Source organism: Prionailurus bengalensis, chromosome A3 (genome assembly GCF_016509475.1).
Source record: "Prionailurus bengalensis isolate Pbe53 chromosome A3, Fcat_Pben_1.1_paternal_pri, whole genome shotgun sequence".
Classification (NCBI taxonomy): Eukaryota; Metazoa; Chordata; class Mammalia; order Carnivora; family Felidae; genus Prionailurus; species Prionailurus bengalensis.
In genome coordinates, this window is record NC_057354.1 from 37667367 (window position 1) to 37690233 (window position 22867).

At 40.0% G+C, this 22867-nt stretch overlaps 1 protein-coding gene across 1 annotated transcript in view; it reads left to right on the plus strand.

The window, feature by feature from the left end:
• The first annotated feature begins 1548 nt into the window (after positions 1-1548).
• Positions 1549-22867, plus strand: part of BTBD3 (BTB domain containing 3) — a 35978-nt gene continuing 14659 nt past the window's right edge. The window contains exon 1 of the mRNA XM_043602895.1: positions 1549-1743. The gene's annotated coding sequence lies outside the window, so the exon portion shown is untranslated. The remainder of the gene's footprint in view (positions 1744-22867) is intronic.

A 22867-nucleotide genomic window follows, 5' to 3' on the forward strand; every position in this document is an offset into this window, starting at 1 on the left:
TAAATGTTAATCTTACCTTGAAAAAATACCTGTTCACAGAAACATCTAGAATATGCTTGACAGAATATCTGAGTACTGTGGCAGAGCCCAAGTAACACATTAAAATTAATGTGTTCCATTATTCCATTTAATTCCATATCCATCATAATTCCACTTTACAGATGAGCACAGTAAGACTCAGAGACACTAGTAATTTGCACAGTATCAGCAGTTTGTTATGAAACATTTGGGCTTTAGAAAAAGGGGTTTTTGTTTTCCAAAGCCTATACATACATATATATATATATATATATATATATATATATATACACACACACACACGTATATATACACACACACACACACACACATATACACATACATATATACACATATGCATAAATGTGTGTACACACACACACACACACACACATACGTTTTTCAACTGAGTAGAAGTAAGTTTTTCCAGGACTCATCTCATGTTAAAAGAAACATTTAGTAACTGTGGCTGTATATCTTAGAGGTCTAATTTATCCACTAATAAATACCTACCAAAGATGATGATCTAATTGAATGAAGTAGGTGTCTGTCATTATAAACAGCTCCGTATCCCCGAAAAGGCAGTGACAAAAGCTAGGGAATCTTGTTCTTCACAATCTCTGAAAACTTTTCCGTGCTTTCCATTCCTGGTGCCAACACTAGAATTTAGGACACTACCACTTCGTACCAGAATATATACTACATTGTAGGTCTCCAGTCTTTATATATTTAAGTTATTCAGACCACCACCTCCCCTCTCCCCCCATCCTCAACATTTTTTAAGTACTCACGAAAAAAAGCAAAATTTTGAGGTTAAGCGTTAAAAATGATTTCCAGAGGAGCTTCAACTACTCTTCCACCCATCGTTTCGGCTCTATGAATGATACATTCAGGTTTTAACCCCCAACAGGGTGTGCAGGGTGTGTATGTGTGTGTGTGTGTATGTACATATACACGTATATATATGTGTGTATACACATATATGTATACACATGTATACACACATATATAATTTTTTTCAACTTATTCCTTTGTATTCATTCACCTTTCTCTCCAGGTGAACTTCTGACTCCAGCTCTTATTCTTTCTGGCTTCTCAGTGAAGTTTTATCATCACCCCGATCCAGCAGCAACTCTCCTTCCCCAAACTGCCGAAGAGTGTAGTGCACTCGCCTTATCTGTTCAAAGAGAACGATGCAATCACTGCAGGAAAAGCAATCTCAAGCCAATGGTTCCCCCATTAATGGAGACCGCCCTGGTCCTGCACAAAGGGTCTCCCAAAGTAGGTGCTCAATAAATGTTTAACACATTAGATGAAGGCACCCGAGAAAAACACCTGCAGTCTGTGGGACAAGGGCGAATGCGCTTCACAGTGGGGAGGTCTCCTGGCCTTCTTCGCCTCTTCTCCCTTTCACTGGTCCAGGGTCACCAGTCTCCCAGAAACAGGACCCCAGGAAGGGACAGGCAGTGCGCATGCCCCTTATTTATCCAGGGCTGCCTCCAGGCGCGTGGCCAGCTTGGCCCCACCCCCTCCCGGCTCCGGGGCGCGCGCGCGCGGCCCCGCGGAGCGTGCCCTGCGTGCGGGTGCCCGCCAAGCCCGCCGGGCGCTGGATCCCCGAGTGCCCGGGCCGGGGCCTGAGGAGTGGGCACCGGGCCGGGGTGGCGAGCGGCGAGCAGCAAGCACCGCAGGCGGCGGCGACGCCAGAGGTGACGAAGAGCGCGGACGGTGAGTGAGGGCGCCGCGGGTGAGCGGGCGGGCGCCTCCGCGCGTGCGCAGCACCGGACCGCCTGGCCAGGGGCGCGCTCCCGGCCCCGGGCCGAAGGGGCCGTGCGCGGCTGGGCTGGGACGGGTCCGCCGGTCGGTGTCGGGCTCCGGGATGCGGGGTGCCGGGATACCCCGCCTTCGCTCGGGAAACGCTGGCCGCGCGGGAAGCCTTCCCGAGGGGTTCCAGGCGGGATGGTGCCGGGCCCGAGAAGAGGTCCTGGCGCTGTGGCCCGAGGGGCTGGGCCAGCTGCAGCCGAGGGACGCGGGGGTTAGGGGGGCGAAGCGAGCCCACCCGGGCACCAGCCGGTCACACGGGCGCCCGCAGTGTGCGCGACCCGCGGAGGTGGCGGAGGTCCAGGGAGGGGGCGCGGCCGGAGAGCTTTGGCGCCGAGCAGGTGGCGGGGGCCGCGCCCCTGGCCCGGGGAGGCGCCTGCTTGGAAACGCGAACAAACTTCCCTGAGTAACTTTATTGAGGCGCTGCCAGCGGGGCCCGGATTGGGGGCTTCAGGGACCCACACCCCGTCCTTGCCCAGCCCTGGTCGCCGCAGAACCCCAGCGAATGACGGTGGGCTACTGGGGGTCTGTTTTTCTTCTGGTGCTGGAGCTCGTACTCCCAAGTTGTGAGCGTCATTCATGGCCCATTCGCTCTTAAAATAGGTGTATAAGTTTGGTGTTTGGGTAAGAACGGTGTTTGCTGTCTTGGGAAGAAAAAGATTATGCTGCCTAGTCTTTTTATCTCAAAGAAAGTATTGTTAGAGCATTCTGGGGATTCCTATTTATCAAGAAACCTATTGTCCTGTGTGTGCTTGGGGAAAGCCAGTAATTCTATTATTAGCCTTAAAAAGACAAAGGGAGATAATTGTGCTTTCTTTTTCTTTTTTTCCCCTCTTTTAAAAATACTCTTTACCACCTCACCAAATCACGGAGTACAGTAGTTGCCAAAATTGGCTGAAGAAGAGAACCACTGGAGAGTTTTAAAACTATGCTCAAGTAGCACACCCAAGACCAATTAAAACAACGTATATTTTAAAGCCCCCTAGGTGATTCCAATGTGCAAGCATAGTTTGGGAACCGGTGGTTTAATATAAGAAAGTCAAGATTTCAGTTTTAGGAAGTAGCATTCAGTTTGTAATGGAGGAGATAAAAGTCTAGCTTCATTTTCCAAACACAGGAATCGACAAAGGGTGGTTTGTTTGCCACCGGGGAGGGAGGGAAGTGTCTCTAATGGTTCAAACTTAAACTTAACTATAATGTGACTGTAGCGTCCAGGACATTGTTCTAACTGATGTTTTGAGTTTCCTTTGGGGCTCCTCAGCCCTCCTTCTCTGACCCTGTCATACCCAAGGGGTTTCATTGTCTTTTAACCTCTCAACTCCCCCCCTCCCCCATCTTTACCCTTTCTCCCTTCCCTTTTTTTTTTAACCATCCCCCAATCCCTGGGAGGATCCCCCTCCTCCGGACTGTTCTGGCTCTGAAGGGTTACTGCGGGTTCCTATAGCAACGAGTCCTCCAGGGGAAGTGGGCGGGTCCTCCTACCTTTGGGTTTCAGAATAGGACTCTTTTCTGAAGAATTTGAATCACTCTTTCAGTTCTTGGCCTCAGCGCAGGTAAGGGTGAGCTCATACAGTTCCAGTTTTTCTTTCTAAGTAATTACATAACTATTAATGGTGTTGCTTGGCATTAATACTGCTAGCAGCTACGAGGAATGTTCATTTTTCCCTGTTTTTGCGCTGAGAACTTGTTTAAGAAAGTTCCAAAATGAAGTGGAAACGATGTTTTCTGAAACAGTTTTTTTCCTTTGGGGCACACAGACCTAAGAATTGCATACATCATTTCTCCAAAGTCCTAAGACATCTTACATTTAAGAAATTTTAAAAGTGAAATATAATCCTACAGTCATGCAAAAAATCTCTGGTAATTTGTGGCAAAAAAAAAAAGTCATTATCAGCCTTTAAACAGTTTGGTTCCTAGAAAGTGCTTTGCCTAGATTCTTTACATAAATTAAACCAATTGTAGTGTTATACTTTAACAAAGGAAAGACACAGTTTGTCTACAAATTTGCCCACTGTTTTCCCTTCCCCAACACAGAAAACACATCCAAACAGATAATTTTATGCTCAAAACAGGTATCCTATAGCCATCGAATTCCAGTTTGCCTTTCAAGGAACTGTTAAAACAGTTCTGAACAAAAAAGTACGGAAATATCATTTACATGTCTTAGGCTTTTTGCTTTTTGAAACCTTTCAAACTTTACTGTGTAAATATCAGAATTCAATCCCATCAATTCCAAAATGCTTTTAGTAGGCCAGTGATTCTGAGCATGCGTTGAGAGTTGAAGAGGTTTTCTCTTGCAACTATCCCCTGTTCTATGTGGTAATTAAACTGTTAACTGGACTATCAAGCAGATTCTGAAAGGCTGATTTTTCCCATTTTACTCTGAGAAAATAACGATGGAAATCCCTCTCATTTGATGGACCTTGTAGTTCAACAGTAATGCTCTGCTAAGATAGTAACTTCTCACCTAATCTTTCCTTTTTGCATCACATGCTTCAAAATTGAGGGCTTTTAAGCAACTCCCATTTGAGAGGATCTGTTGTTTCTATGGCTTTTAAACATTTTAAAATAAATTATTCTTGCTGTAGACATTTAGGGAATTAAAAAAAAACAAACAAAGAAAACAAAACTCACAATCACATCATCCAGAAGTAAAACTGTTCATGTGATGGTATGTTTCCATTTGTCCCTTTTTCTTTGTCTGCATATTAAAAAAAGAAAAAAAGCATTTCAGTTTCTTCTGTAGTTTTAAATATGACCTTTTTGCTTAACCTTTTCTGTGCCTTTAAATCTTTGAACATAAGTTTTAAAAAATATTTTTTTGTTTACTTATTTTTGAGAGAGAGGGCACCAGTGGGGGAGGGGCAGAGAGAGAGGGGGTCAGAGTATTGGAAGCTCTGCCCTGATAGCAGTGAGCCCTGTGTGGGGCTCAAACTCAGGAACCACGACATGATGACCTGATCCAAAGTCGAATGCTCAATCAACCGAGCCACCCAGGTGCCCCTGAACGTAAGATTTTGTAATGATGGATATGCCAAAGTTTATTTAATGAGTTTTCTGTTGTTTGACATATTTGTATTTTAGTGGTTGAAAATTTGGTATGAAATACTGGTTGCAAATCTGACCTTGATCACTTTGGGTTGGAGTGAACTTTATTAATTACCCAATTCTACCTAATAATGCCTACAGCATAGAGATTTGGAGAGATGGAATGAATCATAGAGGAAGGCCTTCAACAGAGTCTGTCTGGCAAAGGAAGTAGGCTCAGAAAGTAAGAACAGACTTGGAGGCAGAGCTGGGATAAATGCCTATGCCTGAAAGTCTTGGGGTCTCTGACTTGCTTGGGCTGGATTTATAGCAGAATTCCTGAGGCAGAGGTGAACTCTTTTATGACTCTTGAGGCACAGTGCCAAACTGCTTATGCTAAGACACATTGATTCCCTTATGCACCTAATGGTCTCCCACTGTGTCAGCCTTCCAGTGCTTAATCTTTCCTAATTTTCTATAAAAATGCGATCTTATTTTAACTTATCTTCTTTGGTAAGTAGTGAACTTAGTGATTTGCTTCTTGTTTACCTTTTCAAAGCTGTCTGTTCAGGTACTTTGCCCTCTTCACTCTTAGTTGGTGATTTAGAAAAATAATTTTGAATACCTGTTTTATATAGTATTCTGCCTTTATCATATTTGCAGTGATTTTCCCCCCACAGCTCATTGTTTGTCTCTTAATTTACTTAATGGTGTTTTCCAAACAGCAAAATAGTTTTACTTTAATGTAGTCAAGCTTTGTCTTGTCTTTTATGATTTTTCTTTTACACATTTATGTTTGAAAAACCCAGAGGTGAGGTAAATATAACTGAAATTTTGGAAATATGTTAGATTTTTAGGTTTAATTCTGTATTAATGTATGTATATGAATTGTCTTATACCACCTCCTCCTTACCAGTTAGTTCTACCAACACCATTTTTTTTTATTTTTTTAAGGTTTTTTTTTTTTTTTAATTTATTTTTGAGAGACCAGAGAGACAGAGCATGAGTGGGGGAGGGGCAGAGAGCAAGGGAGACACAGATTCCAAAGCAGGCTCCAGGCTCTGAGCTGTCAGCACAGAGCCCCAAGCTGGGCTTGAACTTAGTAACTACTAACTGCGAGATCATGACCTGAGCCAAAGTTGGATGCTTAACTGACTGAGCCACCCAGGCACCCCCCAGCACCAATTCTTAAAAGTCCATCCTTTCCTCATTGGTTATGGTCTTTTCCTTTATTAAGATCTTGACTTAATCTTGGGTCTGCTTCTGTTTTAGGTCTTACTCATCTATGCACTGATCTCTAAACTTAATGCCAAATATTTTGTACTGTGGATTTCGCATACATGAAAATACCTGGTAGAGCAAGTCACGATATTCTTTTAAAAGTCAGAAGTACATTCATCTGTCCTTTCAGATAAAAATTACCATCTTGCTGTCTTTAAACTAATACAGGCACATAATTTAAATCCAAAAGGCTTACTGTAAAATAAATGGTCCCTTGCCCCTCTCCCCACCATCCCCAATCCCCTGAGTCTTCCTCCCCAGTGGCAGCCTTTTGACTGTTTACTGTTTCTTCTCAGTTGTTCACTGGGGCCTACTGTAGGGTTTTTCCTCTTGGTCTGGTCAGAGGATTGTCTTCCAGCATCCTGAGCTGAGGAAAGGATCTAGCTGCTAGTGTTCCCGGAGGGATCTGGCAGAGGTTTCAGAATCCTCTTTGTATAGAGGTCACTTTGGGGAAGGTTCCTGTGGGTTTACAACCCAAAGACTTAACTGTTTCATCTACTTTGTCAGGAATCCATCTCCATTCTTGATGGGTTCTGGGACTGTCAGCCAGACCTTTGCAGCAAGTTAGGTTGGAAGGGCATCCAGGGATGTAGAGCTTCCTAAACAAACTTTATTAACCTAATTTTAGCTTGCTACCCTATGTCACTCTTCTAGGTCACGTAAGTTGCTACTTGTCTTTCTGCTATCCACATTTGTGATTTTGTTGCAGTTTTCCACTACAGTTAGGTGCATTTTTGATTTTTGGTGAGGACTCTTATCTACATGTACAGTAGTCAGTGTCTCTATTAAGGGACCTGAAAAGTTGTTATTCAGACCTTCTAGCTGTCCTAACAGAGGGTTTTTGTTTGTTTGTTTGTTTGTTTTTCACTGAAGTCCTGATACTTCTTGTTAATGTTTTTCTTCAGTATTTATCTTTCTGTTGCCATTGTGATGGATTCTTCAAATTGGTTATTAGTATAAGATGGTTGTTGATTTTTGTGTATTTATTTATAGCTGGCTATTCTAAGAGCTTTTAATCTAAAAGCAGTTTATTCTCTTGGGTTTCCTCGTTATATAATCAGTTACCGATAATGATACTTAAATCTACTTCTTTCTAATAATTATACCTTATATTTTGGTTTTATGGCATGCTGACTAATGTTAACATTCTGGAACGTTATAAAATGCTTCTGGAGCATTTGTTATCAATAGTAATGGTGGTAATGTGCAAACCTGTGTTCTTTAATAGGAAAAACAGTAGTAAAATATTGGTTTTTGGTTTATCATAATTCCTCATCAGTAGAAATGAAATACATATTCTATTTACAATTTACCTAGAGGTTGCTTTCTTTTGTCTTGTTTTGTGAAGGGATAGGAATTATATATTAACAAATTACTGTTAGTAAAAGATTATCACTGGTAGTTCTTTTTGTTATTAATGTTTATTTTTGAGAGAGAGTGTGAGCAGGGAGGGGCAGAGAGAGAATCCCAAGCAGGCTCTGCACTGTCAGTACAGAGCCAGATGTGGGCTTGAATTCACAAGCCATGAGATCTTGGCCTTAGGTGAAATGAAGAGGTGGACTCTTTTTTTTTTTTTTTTTTTTTCAACGTTTATTTATTTTTGGGACAGAGAGAGACAGAGCATGAACGGGGGAGGGGCAGAGAGAGAGGGAGACACAGAATCGGAAACAGGCTCCAGGCTCTGAGCCATCAGCCCAGAGCCTGACGCGGGGCTCGAACTCGCGGACCGCGAGATCGTGACCTGGCTGAAGTCGGACGCTCAACCGACTGCGCCACCCAGGCGCCCCTAAGAGGTGGACTCTTAACCTGCTGAGCCACCCAGGTGCCCGTATCACTGGTATTTCTTAATGGATCAAGTGATTTGAGTCCCAAATACTAAATTGCAGTAAATCCTTTCTTTTGGATAATTCTTTTTTTTGTTTGTTTGTTTATTTTGTGGGAAAGAGACAGAGCGTGAGCGGCGAGGGTCAGAGAGAGAGGGAGACACAGAATCCGAAGCAGGCTCCAGGCTCTGAGCTGTCAGCACAGAGCCCGATGCGGGACTCAAACCCACAAACCATGAGATCATGACCTGAGCTGAAGTCGGAGGCTCAACTGACTGAGCCCCCCAGGCTCCCCTCCTTTGGATAATTCTTTAGAAAAACAAATTCAATTCATGAGCAAATTGAACTATAATATCATATTCAATCTGTAATTGTCCTCTGGGGTGAGGGAGGATAGAGTCACTAGGACTTTTTCTAAAGAAACTATTCCAAGTTGCTAAATCCAGCAGTCAGTTCTCATCTTTACCTATTGCCTGCATTGATATAATCATCCCCTCTCTTTTGACATATGTCATTTGATTTTGAAGATTCCACATGCAGCTACTTTTCCTCCTTAAACTACTAGACCACTAGTTTCACTTTTTCTGTCATTTTTAAAAATTTGCACTGGGTTTTCCTCACCAACCTATTAATTTGGAATGCTTCAGGGCTCAGTTCCTGTAGGACTTTTGTCATAAACAGTTGGGAGACTTCAATAAAATACCACGTAGCTGTTTAAGACTCCCCAATGGATATCTCCAGCAGGGATAGTGCTCTGAAACTTCTGGAGCACATATCAACTACCTTTTTGACTTCTTAACTTGAATACATAAAAGGTACTTCCATTTTAACAGGATTAAAACTGATTTTTTGCTTTTCTCTACACACCTACTCTCCTTGCAGCCTGCCCCGTTTTGGTGGGTGGTAGGTACAGTTTTCAGATTATTCAAGCCAAAAACTTTGGAATCATCCTGACTCTTCTCTTTCTTTCCACATCAAGACTACCAGCAAATCCTACTTATCTTCAAATGTACCTAGAATGCTGTTTTCCAAGTAAATCCAGGATTTCAGCCCCTTTCCTCACCTTTATTGTTTGTGCATCTTTGTCTAAGTTTCCAGGCCTCTTGACTAGATTATTACAGTGACCTCTCTTTTCTCCTTCCCTGGCTTCCTTTTAACAAGTTATCTGAATAACAACCAGAGTGATCTTTTTTTTTTTTTTTAAGTTTATTTTATTTTGAAAGAGAGAGAGAGAGAGAGAGAGAATGAATGGGGGTTGGTGGAGAGAGAATCCCAAGCAGGCTCTGTGCTGTCAGTGCAGAGCCTGACTTGGGCTTAATCCCACAAACTGTGAGATCATGACCTGAGCCGAAGTCAAGAGTGTTTAACTGACTGAGCCACCCAGAGTGATTTTTTTTTTTTAATGTTTATTTATCTTGAGAGAGAGTGAGAGGGCGAGTGCTAGTGAGGGAGGAGCAGAAAAGACAGAGAATCCCAAACAGGCTCTGTGCTGCCAGTGCAGAGCCAGACACAGGGCTCCATTTCACAGACGAGGAGATCACGTCAGGCGAACGTGATAACCTCTACACTACGGAAACACACAGAAACCAGGAGATCATGACCTGAGCCGAAATTTTGAAGAGTCAGGTGCTTAACCAACTGAGCCACCCAGGCTCCCCCAGAGCGATCTTTTTAAAACAGAAGTCAGGTTACACTTAAAACCATTCCATGGCATTCCATCTTACTTAGAATAAAAGTCAGATTTCCTCATAATGATTCACAAAGCCCAATACAATCTGGCTAGCCCTAACTCTGACCTCTTCCCCACTTCCCACCCTCTCTTGCTTTCCATGCTAGTCATCTTCACCTCCTTGCTGATCCTGAAACACATCAGGCACATTCCCACTTTCAAGTCTTTGTGTTGGGTTTTTCCTGTGCCAGTAATATATTCTCCCCAGATACATTCATGGCCAGTTTCCTCACCTCCTTTGAGTGAGTCTTCACTAAAATATCACTTCGGCAGTGAGGTCTACCTTATATATAATTGCAAGTTATGGCCTGGATCCCTCTTACAGTGCTCTGCATTTTCTTTTTCTGTAGCATCTATTACCTTCTAAAATACAACCTGACTGACTGACTGACTGACTGATGGTGAATTGTCTTTCCCCACTCCTGCTAGGCTGTAAGTTCTGTGTGGGCAAATATTTTATGTCTGTTCATTAAGGTGCCACATGCGTCCAGTACATAGAAGGTGTTCAGTAAGTATTTTTGTATGAATGAATGCAGTCTGCCTTCTGGTTTGTTTTGTTTTTTTTTCTTTTTCAATGATTTTCTTATAAAGTAGCATAGTCCTTGGCATTATTGGGTCCAACATTAATGATTTAACACCCTACCAGTAATGGAGAAGTTCCAGAACATGTATAATTTACAATGGATGTAATAATACACTGGTTATGAGGATTAAGTAGGATACTGCCTGTTAAGTGCTAAATTGTGCCAATGTGTAGGGACAAGTCTCTTAATTGTCAGAAAAGCCTAGCCAACAGCCTTTATTCATATTTGAATCAGGTGAATTATATTCTAGAACCTGCTCTCGGATTTCAGCTCTTAACCAAGGGTGGGCAGCAGCCTCACTTTGGGAACTTTTCAAATTACCTGTCTGAACTCCCTGGTAAATATCAGTGATTGACTGTTACTATATTTGTTTTTTAACCAATCTGTTAAAATGGAATGTAGCCATTTTTTGTTTTCTCCTTTTGCGCCTTCTTGTTGTTCAGGACATCTCTGTATCTCTTATGTCCCCTTTAAACTTTATTCCTTAAGGTTGAAATAAATTCTTTTATAAAGTGATTTTGAAACCACTCAGAGCCGCAGAGAAGCGCATAATTGAACATGATATTGAATCCACAGAATCAAAGCATCTCAAGTCCTTTACCTTCAGCTTCCCGGACTACAATCCCCACAGCAATCATTATAGCAGTCATTTTAGAGTTTTGCTTACGGTGTTTCTAGAGCCTCCTTTTGTGTCCTTCCAATTCCATAGTACCTCAAAAACATCAGACTCCCTTCCCTTCTCTTTTGATAGAGCAGGAAGTGTTTGTATGGTTTATCCTGTTGCATTTGCTGTGCAAATAAATGTCATGTGCAGGAAAAAGATGATTTTTTAGAGATCATATAAGCAACCAAAGAATAGACAGGAAACCAAAATGTATCTCCAGAAATGCATAAACCCAATAGCTGTTACCTAAATACAAAAATGTGCAATTTTTCTTCAGTCTTTACTTTCTTTTTCCCTAGGCATATCTAGTTCCTTGTATTTTATCTACTTAATTTTTCTGTAGTAGTTTATGAGCAAGAGCAATCCCCATATTCAGTTAGAGGGCGTAAACGTTTTAGCCGTGATTATCTTTACACATTAGAAATAAAATTTCCAGGGGCGCCTGGGTGGCGCAGTTGGTTAAGCGTCCGACTTCAGCCAGGTCACGATCTCGCGGTCCGTGAGTTCGAGCCCCGCGTCAGGCTCTGGGCTGATGGCTCAGAGCCTGGAGCCTGTTTCCGATTCTGTGTCTCCCTCTCTCTCTGCCCCTCCCCCGTTCATGCTCTGTCTTTCTCTGTCCCAAAAATAAATAAAAACGTTGAAAAAAAATTTTTTTTTAAAAATAATAAAAAAATAAAAATAAAAAAAATTAAAAAAAAGAAATAAAATTTCTGAAGCAACACTGTTCTGAATGCATCTGCCTGATAAATTTGCTCTGCCTTTGAAACTCATATTAGCATCTGGGTTTTATTACAATTATTTTATTTTGAACCCCAAACAAGGTCTTATTGGCCAAGTCTGAATGGAGAGCATTGACCTGCCTCTCTGTTGCTGAATCACAAAATAACCCTTAATTTAGGCTATTTATTAATTGATAGCCCAGTTAGAAAACATGCCATGTTTTTAAAGTTCTACACATGGTTTGGGAACATATGTAAACATTTGTTTTCTTTCTAAAGATTTTTTTTTAATTGCCACCTTTTATATGCATTCAGTTTTGTTTTGTTTTGTTTTGTTTTGTTTTGGAAGTGGTGCTCTTGCCTACTCAGCACCAGCAAACATACCTACTCTATAGTGAGGGACTAATTATTTTACTTTAGGTCTCTGGACAGATAAGAGATTACCAAGACTCCCACCTATTTTCATACCCTTGTTCATGGAAAATGTAGTAAAAAGTCAAGTGTAATAGTCAAACTACATTTAGATGTCTTATTTGGGGAATGATCTATATTCCTGGAAAGTCTAGAAGATGGTAATATTTTAAGTTAGACCTACAGCAGGCTTCTTTTCCCAAAATCTTATTGTCAAGATTAAAAATGGCGAGAATCTACCCAGAAGTACCTCCTGCTCAAGATGCAGGTTCAGGCTCCAAACAGCTATTGCTGAATGTTGCTATTTCTTGCATATAGCCTTCCCCCCACCTCCCACGTGGGACATCCATTCTCCATGGGTGTGTCCCAGAGTGCTCCCTCCCTTCCCATGATTTCTTCTGGGATCTTAGGAGACAGGGTAAGTAAGTGCTAGAAGCTAGCACCCATCTGTTGGAGGGCAGGCAGTCAGCACTGGAGGGATAGTGTGCAGTGTGCAGTCAGTCACTTCCAGTCCCTGCTGGTCATTTCTTACGGCGGACTCCCCACCCTATCCCCCAGATGGCTTCACATCTTTCAATAAGTGTTGTGGAACTTCTTTATGTGAATTAGTAGATTTTCTAGTTAACTTAATACTATTCAACAGTATTTCTCTGGGACCTACAGGACCAGCCCATGCTTACCTGAAATTCTAGGTTACTTTATTATCTACTTTCTCTTGTCAGTGCCATGAAAGACTCCTCAAAATGCCAAATTTGATCCTGAGTTCTTGCTAGCATACAGCTGCCGGCAGGTACTTAAAATCATCACCAGGCAGTGATATATTCTACCAGGTGAGTATCGGTTGGGGATGTCAATATATAATGGTATCTGTCTTGAGTTATAGGAAAATCAGATGCTCAAGTTCAGACAACCTGTATTCTGATTTTACTGTCTTTGTAATAACATATAATTGTTGGGTATAGAGTAATTATGAGGATCACAATTCTACCAACATACACAACCCCTGAAATCCTTTTATGAGTGAAGCTAAGAAGGTGTTTGAACACCAGCTCTTTAGTAAAAGGCTGGGTTTTTTTTAAGATTTTATTTTTAAGTAAGGTCTGCACCCAGCGTGGGGCTCGAACTCATAACCCTGAGATCAAGAGTCGCGTGCTTCACCAACTGAGCCAGCCAGGTGCCCTAGAAAAGGCTATTTTTAAATGAAAAGTTACTGATGGTAGATTAAATATTTCCTTTTGACTTCATCAAAGTCCTAACCTAAATTTTATTTCCAACAACTTCTCTACTACTTAATACGTATACAGATTTTGATATTCTATAACCTCAAATACTGTAGTATATAGGAAGGTATTAAATTAGTGTGAGAGAGGCATGTTGTAACTTAATGTGTCTGTCTTTAAATGAAGGTCAAAAGTGAAGGGGCTCCTGTGTGGCTCACTTGGTTGAGCGGTGGACTTCAGCTCCGGTCATGATTTCATGGTTCGGTTTCTAAGTTCAAGCCCCGTATAGACCTGCTGCTGTCAGCATGAAGCCTGCTTCAGAGCCTCTGTCCCCTTCTCTGCCTCTCCTCCACTCCCCCTGTCTCCCAGAAATAAAATAAACATGGTTTAAAAAGTTGAACAGCAAATTCTCTTAATGTTGGCAGCCATGCTTCCCATCGGGAAACAGCAGAGGTTGCTACTTCTAATTCTCCTAAGGGAATGTAATATAGGAGAAAGTAGATTATTGGGGAGACATATCTGCATCTTTCTTACTGCTTTATGTGAAGTTTCTAGGGACAGTTGTCTGCTCAAAATCTATTTTCATTAGAAGATCTCAACATCATGAAGGTGTCAATTAATAAATCATGCACTTCATGTTCTGTGAATTTTGGGAGGCTGGAGCAAAGCTAAGTTGCCAAACTGCCATAGAAAAAATAGAATAATAGTTCTTCGCTGTTAATTTTTGTGGCAGAGATTGTCATGTTATTCTTGCGTCCTCTATCTACAAAAAAAATTTTTTGGGGAGTGAGCAGTTGAGAATTATGTTTTGAGGATTATTGTTTTCTAGAAGAGTAAGACCAAAAGATGGTATGTATAAACACCTTTTTAAAAGACTCTGTTAAAAACCTCTAATGACTGACCACGTTATATGCTTACAGTAAAATCCAAATTCCTTAGGATGCTAGGCAGGCATCCATAGTTCTCATACTTTTTGGTTTCAGGATTCTTTTATTTTGAGAAATCCAGAGAACTTTTGTTTATATGGGTTATATCTGTTGTTATTTATTGGTGCAGAAATGAAAGCAAAGATAAATTTTATATATTTACTTACATGTTTAAAAATAAATATTTTCTGGCACCTAGGTGGCTCAGTTGGTTAAGCATCCAGCTTTGGCTCAGGTCATGATCTCACAATTCATGGGTTCAGGCCCTGTGTCGGGCTCCTTTCTGACAACCTGGAGCCTACTTCAGAGTCTATGTCTTACTCTCTACCCCTCTCGCATTCATGCGCGTGCGCGCTCTCTCTCTGTCTCTCTCTCCCTCCCTCAAAAATAAATAAACATTAAAAAAATAAAAATAAATATTTTGGTTTGAATCCTATGACAAAAATCTGGTCTTATAGATAGGCAGCCGGAAAAGAAAAGACATTTTAATACCCTTTTCAGATTATTGTGAATGTTTGATACCTCATCAAAATTTGAATGGTAGATTTTTATTTTTATTTAAAAAAAGTTTTTTAAGTTTATTTACTTTGAGAGAGAGAGCATGAGTGCGGAAGAGGCAGAGAGAGAGAGAATTCTAAGCAGGCTCCGTGCTGTCAGCACAGAGCCTTATGGCAGGCTTGAACTCATAAACTGGGAGATCATGACCTGGACCAAGATCAAGAGTCAGACGCTCAACAGACTGAGCCACTCAGGCCCCCCTGAATGGTAGTTTTAAAGGTTAATTGCCATGTGAAATGTAAAACCATCAGTGTACTCTTGTTATACTGAAATTCATTGGTCTTTTACTTTGAATGGACCATTTCCCCCTGTGCATGATTCTTTACTGTAATTACATTATTATTAGAAAACATTGGATCAGTGTGTTATGCAAATCCTTCAAATGTTATGTTTCATAATACAATATAAAAAAATTACATTCATTTAACAGAATCACCAATCTCATTAGAAACAGTCTTTAAGTATTGGGAAGCTATCAAACTCAAACTCACTGTGGTGTAATCAAGATTTCCAAAATTTTAAGTTTTGCTCGAACGTTTGAATTTTATCATTGGCAATAATTTTGTTTTGTTTGAAGTGACAGTCTCACTTCATTTTTGAGAAAATGTCTGGTAGATATTTAAATGTGAATAAGCATATTTGGCAAATTTTCTCAAGTTCAATGGTGTTCCATGGAAAAAGTGGCTGGTTCAGCTCTAACACAAACAATTGCAGGAGTATTTTTTTTTTTTCCTCAAGGCAACCATTCTATTTCAGTTTCACTAGAAATGCTTTAAGCATACTTCCCATTTCATCACACAGAATATTAAAAAGATGTGTGCTCAAGGGTTAAGGCGTAATTAAATCAACAGTTTTTACTGCTGCATCTCCCAGAGATTCCCCATGAAACTGCATTGATTAAGGCAAAGGTATGCACAGTAGCTAATCTGCATTTGCCCAAGCTGTTTCACCACTATTCATAAATACTCCCATTCCCTAGGTTTGGGCAGGGAAGAATGGGGAAAGAAGGGTGATTTGACTGGTCCTTTGGCTGCTCAGGATTCACTGGAATGATCTTTAGGTGGCTTCAGAACTAGCAGCATCAGTAGTGAAAAGAGTCACACAGCCAGGCTGTGGACCAGTTCTTTGGAGCTTCTGGACAAAACCTTCCCTTTTCTAATTGGAGCAGATGGCTCCTCTCGAGGGTTCTTGGTTATGCATCGCCACTACCAGATGTTTCTAGGGGGGTTCAGAGGGCTTCATTCACTTGTACCTACTTCAAATACTTTCTTCACCAGTACATTTCAAAACTGCTTACAATGCTATTTAATACTTTAAAATCATGCATACTCACACAGCAGGCACAAAACAATATATTTACCTTATCCCACCTTCCAAAAAATACATTTTTATAACAAATTTAACTTATTTAGAAATCCACGTTTTTTATTTTTTGCCAACACACAATTCAAGCCATTGGTTTATAACAGTTTGTTAATGTTGTCAACCCTACTAATGATTTTTAAAATCCTTGCTGGTGGTAAAAGTTTCCTTTATAAACATGCAAGAGCTTTTGCAGCCACAGTTAATATATTCACTTGTTCCACTATTGATATTACTATCTCCATTTATTCTTACTCCAATATTGTAAGAGAATATATAGACCGAAGTTGAGAATTCTTTATTTTTTTGGGAAAAAAAACAAATACTTTTTTACCTAACACTTTGGTTCTTTGTAAAGCATGGTGTAGAGACATGTGTAAGAAGTGTACTTTTCTACTTGTGCTCATGCTCCGCAGTAATCTTAATGTGACATTGCCCATCCCTGGCACTGTGTTTGTTTGCCATGTAGGCGTGAGTTTCCAGACTGTTCATATACCGAGCCCTGTACACACAAGCCTGTTTTATCACTTTGTTTGAAGATTGGGTGTGTCTAATGTAGTGGAAATTTATCCATTCAATGTTAAATATAGACGAAACACATTTCAAAGGAAAAGTCTCTTTAATTATCTGTTTTTTTAGATTATTCATATGACTGCTTTCTTCCTTTCATGTGAATTGCCGAGAATTTATTATCCTTTCCAGTTCATTAAATCACTAAAATTCTCTACTGGTGCTATAAATAAATATGCCAGACCATGAATTGAGACTAGTTGATAAAGGCAGCTTTGTCCTAGTAACTGGGTCTTGCCATGGTTAACTCACACTTTGAATATGTGAATATCCTTACTCCAGTAAGTTTTACACTTCTGGTAAAGTAAAGCCTTGCTTTTTAAGCACATGTGGGAACATGCTTTAAGTTGAACTTTAGTATTGTCAGTTGGCCTAGCTGCAAGATGAATGTGATATTACAAAACCACATTTATGCTTAGACATGTTCAGGAGAGCCTGGGGACACATTTAATAGATGTCTAGGTTCTTTACCACTGTACCTAGCATAAGCCTGCAGCTCAGGCAGCTAGAAACATCATAAACCTTAGTTTCAGACCATTTTAAGCCCAGGACCAGTTGTACTCCACAAATGCCATCTAGGGTTCTAGATGGACTTGGATGTGTTGGACTAGGTCCTTCCTGTTACAAAGTGATTGAAAGCCTGGTGTGGGTGTGGTGCTGTTAGCTCTCTTTGGGAGATGCAGAGATGCAGCCCTCAGAGAACGTCTTCTAATCAGACACCATAAGGCAAAATGGAATGTGAGAAAGTACTGCATGGATAGTTTCTAAGTACCAGAAAATCTTCCTTGTTGAGGTGTCTTTGGACTACATTGAAGGATAGATAGGCTTCTGGTGGGTAGATTTGTAGGGAAGAAAGAGCAGTGAGGATGGCAGGAGACAATTAGTTCATCTGCAGTGTGGGAATAGTCTTGTTTGCAAAGTGAGCTCATGAAGAGGACAAGTTAGCTCACAGCCATGTCATGGCGATTCAGAACGCATTGCAAAACATGAGGCTTCCTCTCTCTGAGAAAGATGAGACAGAATTTCTTCATTTCTTCCTGGAGAGATATTTGGTCTGCAGTCCTGACATGCACTTGGCCACATGCCACCTAATATTCCTTTTTGTTTCCTGTTTGATGCTATATTTTAAACTTTATGAGAGAATGTTACCTTAAATAGTGATATCAACCACGTTTCCAATTCTAAAGTCTTAGTGGATCACGGCTTCCCTATAGCTGGCTATTAGAATGCGTATGCAGAGACCTAACTCCTATAAATTGTGATCACCATTTTCAGAGACGGTCTGAAACCCATGTATGGGTCCATGTACCTCTGAATTATGGTGAACTGGCTGTTTCTCTGTTATTGAAACAACAACAGAATTAAACAGTTGAATTGCCACTTGTTGAGGATATATTTGGATTTGAATGTTCATTAATCTTTAATTGCATTATAGTTAACGTACACATGTAAACACTGTCTACCTGTTGTTTTGTGATGCAGAGATTCAGGAAACCCAAATTTAAAAACATACTCTTATGAATACTTTTGACTTTCTAAGTGAGACTCATTGGAGCATTATTTTATGAGAAATTAACTTCTTTTATTCTGTACCTCTGGGCAGTTCAAGTACTGACCTACTTATATAGTAGCTCTTAATTAAAAAAAGAAATGCTTGCTGAATATATATTACAATTGAATTTTTCTTTGAAATACCTTATTTTTCTGCTTCTGGTGCATGCAGTGAAACTAAGTACAGAACCCTCTCAACTTTATTCCAATTACAGCAGCATGAGGGATGGAAACAAGGGAATACTTTATCAGTGCCAAATTACTGTTTTCTGCAGCAAATGGGGGCAATTTCTGAATGTTACTTGGTGTTGATATAGTGAGGGTTTTGCCAACCTTTATAGGACAGTGTCCTTCACAACAGTCATGGAGAATTGTGTACTTAACAGCTAATTAAAAGTAGCATAAAACCTATTTTTTAAATTTGGGTTTAGGATAGATTTTACTGTGAGTTTTTGCCAGAAGCTGGTTTCTATAATCATCCTCTGTCACAGGCTTCTAATTCTACTTGAATTTTTTGTTAGGAAACATTTTTGTGGCTTAGTTTAGAATGTATGTGCCTTTTTCATTTTCATTTGGTGGTCCCTACTCTAGAAAAGATAGGTTAGAAATTGGGTGTGAAGATGCCTTGTATAACTTCTCATATGTTTGTATTTTCCCGTGGCACAATTTATCTCAGTGGAGCAGATTTCTTATTTTTAGATATTGCACTGTTTGCTTAAAATAACTATATTTCATTCCAGACACATACATTGTAAAAGTGAAGGAAGGCATTTCATTAAATAGTAATTAATTGAGACCCTTGTCGATGTATTTATTATGATGACATAATCACCACATTGGTAACTAGTCTTTTTCTATGTGATTTTGTTAAAATAATAAATAAAAGTCATGCTCACTTGCCAACCCCCCCCCCCCCCGCCACCCTCAGCCTTGCCTTTACCAAACCTAATTCTGTTCACTTTAGAGTGATAAAAATTTTAAACCTAATATCATGTATATCATTACTTCAGGTGTTTTAGGAGGTAGTGGTAAATTGAATGATAGGAGAGCAGTGTTCATTTCTAAGCACCCTTTAGTGACTAAGGGCACAACACATATTTAGATGACTGGTATTTGGTAATCTTTTTTTTTTTTCATCTTGTAGAGTTTTTTTTTTTTTTTTTTTTTTTACCAGTAGAATTGTGAATGTTAGGGAAATTGGTCTGCAATATTTACCCCATTAATAACCAGTATTGATATACAGTATCTGATGATTAGAGCATTGTCCCATTCCATGTGCTTATTGGAAAAGTGACTTTCCCAAATACAGCAAGACATTCTTTGGTTAAGTTTAGGTTAGGCCTTATGAAGAAGGGCTTTGGATTTTATTTTAATGATCTGACTATGGAAATGTTTTTAGTTATTCCTAATATCAGGGAAAAAAAATCACCCACTGAAGCTAAAATAAAAAAAAAAAACTAAGAAAAAATGTTTTTCTTTGACTAGCACACAATTTTCTTCCTGTGAACTGAAGCCAACAACCAACCTACAGAAGGTCACAGCAAGATTGTTCCATTCCAGCATTTCTAGTAGGATTAATGTCCCCTGTTGGATCACTGTAGTCTTCTTTCTGGCCTTCTCACAAGAGACTTCTTGAGGCCTGATTTTACTTTTCTTTGGATAAATTGTTTTTAGGTACCTAGGTGAAAGTAATACATAGAATAGAATCATTGTATTATAGTAACAATATGTCTCCCTCTTTAGCATTTTAATGTAGATTCTATTTGTTTGAAAATAATGATTTCTAAGGACTCATTTAGCTCCAGGTTTAATCTATGTGTAATGATGTTGTAAGTTAATCTTACATTGATTGGTAAAATATCTTTAGTAAACATTACCCAAAGAATTAACAGGCTTCTATTAACCAGGTTTGTGTACGTGTATAGTTGTTGTGCCCTGAGAAAATAGGAGAAATGCATTGCATTAATGCTGGATCTCTTACCGATGGAAAATCTCATTTTGGAATTTCCATCTAGACTCTCTGCATATTATTGGTTGTCAAAGTAGCAAACTCAGTTGAGAATTGTGATTATAAACTTTAACAAAGGACTTCTTGATGAAAGCTTAGTTATTCTAGTGTAGTTGAGCCAGAATTTTGAGAGGCCATCTTGCCTGGTTGGGGGAATAATTAACCAATCTAAAGAGAATCCTTTCTTTCCATTGACTTGTGCATCTTTTACCTTATTTCACTGATTATAAGGTGTCATCAGCTGTAAGACATGGTATTATTTTATGTACAAATAAGAAAGGGAAGAAAAAGTCCTACTAGTTGTACTATTAGCTGCCATCAATTATAAGGTAAATCCAATTTCAGAGACGTTAAAACAGGGGAGGTCTTAATAATTAAATAATGGCACATTCAGTTGGGCGTCTGACTCAGGTCATGATCTCAAGTTTTGTGAGATCAAGCCCTGCATTGAGCTCTGTACTGACAGTAAGTGCAAAGCCTGGTTGGGATTCTCTCTCTCTCTCTCTCTCTCTCTCTCTCTCTCTCTCTCTCTCTCACACACACACACACACACACACACACACACACACACACACAGTCTGTGAGTTTGAGCCCTGCGTTGGGCTCTGTGCTGACAGCTCAGAACCTGGAGCCTGCTTCGGATTCTGTATCAACCTCTTTCTCTGCCCCTCCCCTGCTCATGCTCTGTCTCTCTCTGTCTCAAAAATAAAAAAAACATTAAAAAATAAAAAAAATAAATAGTTATCTTTAGAGTATCTCATATGATAAATTTTATATACTGTTTCTTCTCATATGATAAATTTTATATACTGTTTCTTCTCACAATCACCTCATTTAACATGATAGAGAATGACTTGGGATTTCAGTGAGGTGTTTAGTATTCCAAACAAGTGTATACAGACACAGCTTAGATAAGCATCAAATATCATGTTAAATATCATACAAAATTTTAAAAAGAAATCATTGTTCCTGCCTTCAGAGATAGTCACATTCTACCTTTGGGCATATTTTCTAAGTTTAAGAACAAGTGAAGGTTAACTGGAGCTCTGTGTGGTGAGAAGGAAATAACTTAATGAAACTGTCCACGAGCCTTATCCTTCCAGCCACACTGAGGTATGCTTCACCGAAATGCTTGTGTTCTCACCCTTGGTGCTATAATTCAAACTAGGTCATGGCTGAGAGAGGTCAAGTCGAGTTGCTAGTTCCGTAGATGGTAAAGTTGTGTAGCTTTGGGCCCTCTCAGAAAAGGGGTCCAGCAGGGCATCTGCCAACAGGCGGTCTCACAGGCGTGAACTCCAGGGGACATCTGGCCTGGAGTATGGGTTCCAGGTGTAGATTTAGGCATCAGGTGGGGACCTAATCACAGTGTACAACACAACCTCACCTGCAAAATCCCCACAAAGAGCCTCAGCAACCCAGGACCTCTTGGCCTGTGAGTGAGGCTAGAGCAAGCCTGCAGATGGGGATGGAATGTCATTAGTTGTGAGGCCTGGAAGATTATAAGGGCAGGGAGCCAGATTAATTTTTGGGTTTTTGTTGTTTTGGAAGATTGTATCACAAATATTTCCTGCTTTGGGTACAGTTGTTACTAATAGTGAAAGCTTACCTTTTGGGAAGCATTTTAGACTTTTATCAAAACGCTTTTACAAACATGTAATCTTGCCTTCACAGTAAACCTGAAAGGGCTGAATGGGTATAATTACCCCATTTAGCAGATGAATAAAATGAGACTCATGGATATTCAGTACCTTAAGGTCACTTCTTGATGGCTCTTGCTTTTTTCACTATACCATGCTGCCAGTGCTTGGCTCCATATTTATTTCTAAATTTAGAAAGTATATCGCCTATTTTCCAGCAGCTGTTGCTATTTTTAGGAACTGCCAACATTTTGCTGCTTATCTTTTTTATCTCTTATATCACAAGCGTATTTTTTGCTCAGTATTGAAAAGTAAGCAAAAACAATACCCTGTTCCATTGTGACTTAATCAGGTTAGATTGAAATTTCTCTCCTCTGTGATGGTCTATCAGTAATTTTTAGAAGTGATCCTTTCCACAGTTTATCATGTTAACTTCACTTGTAGCTGTTTAGATATCTTTTGGTAAACCAAATGCAAGTTCAGACAAGGAGTCCAGAGTTAGAGCAAGTTAAACAAGAGTTGCCAGCATTCTTGGTTGTTGACATAGGATTTGTTGGGGTAGACCACGAGTGCCTGGTTTTTCCAACTTTCGTTTTACCTGGAGAGCCTCTTCTGTGTGTTTCAGCAGCTTCCTCATGGCTGTTAGGCATTATGTTCCTTCCTGTTAGAGTTCCTCTCCATTTCTTTCCAGAAAATGCCCTAGAATTCTTTCTGCAGGGTATGGAGTGTGTGTGTGTGTGTGTGTGTGTGTACACACACATACACATGTTCATGGTTTTCATATCTGTAATTTTTGCATATTTTTTTTCTTTTAAAGTAGATAAAAATATGAAAATAAAGCATTATGTAAAAATGTGGGGATAATTAACTGTGGATGGAAATTAGAGCGGAACAGACAACATTAGGCAAGCAGTCTGGAAATCTTTATTCTAGTCCAGACATTGCCCCCCTCCCTAACTAT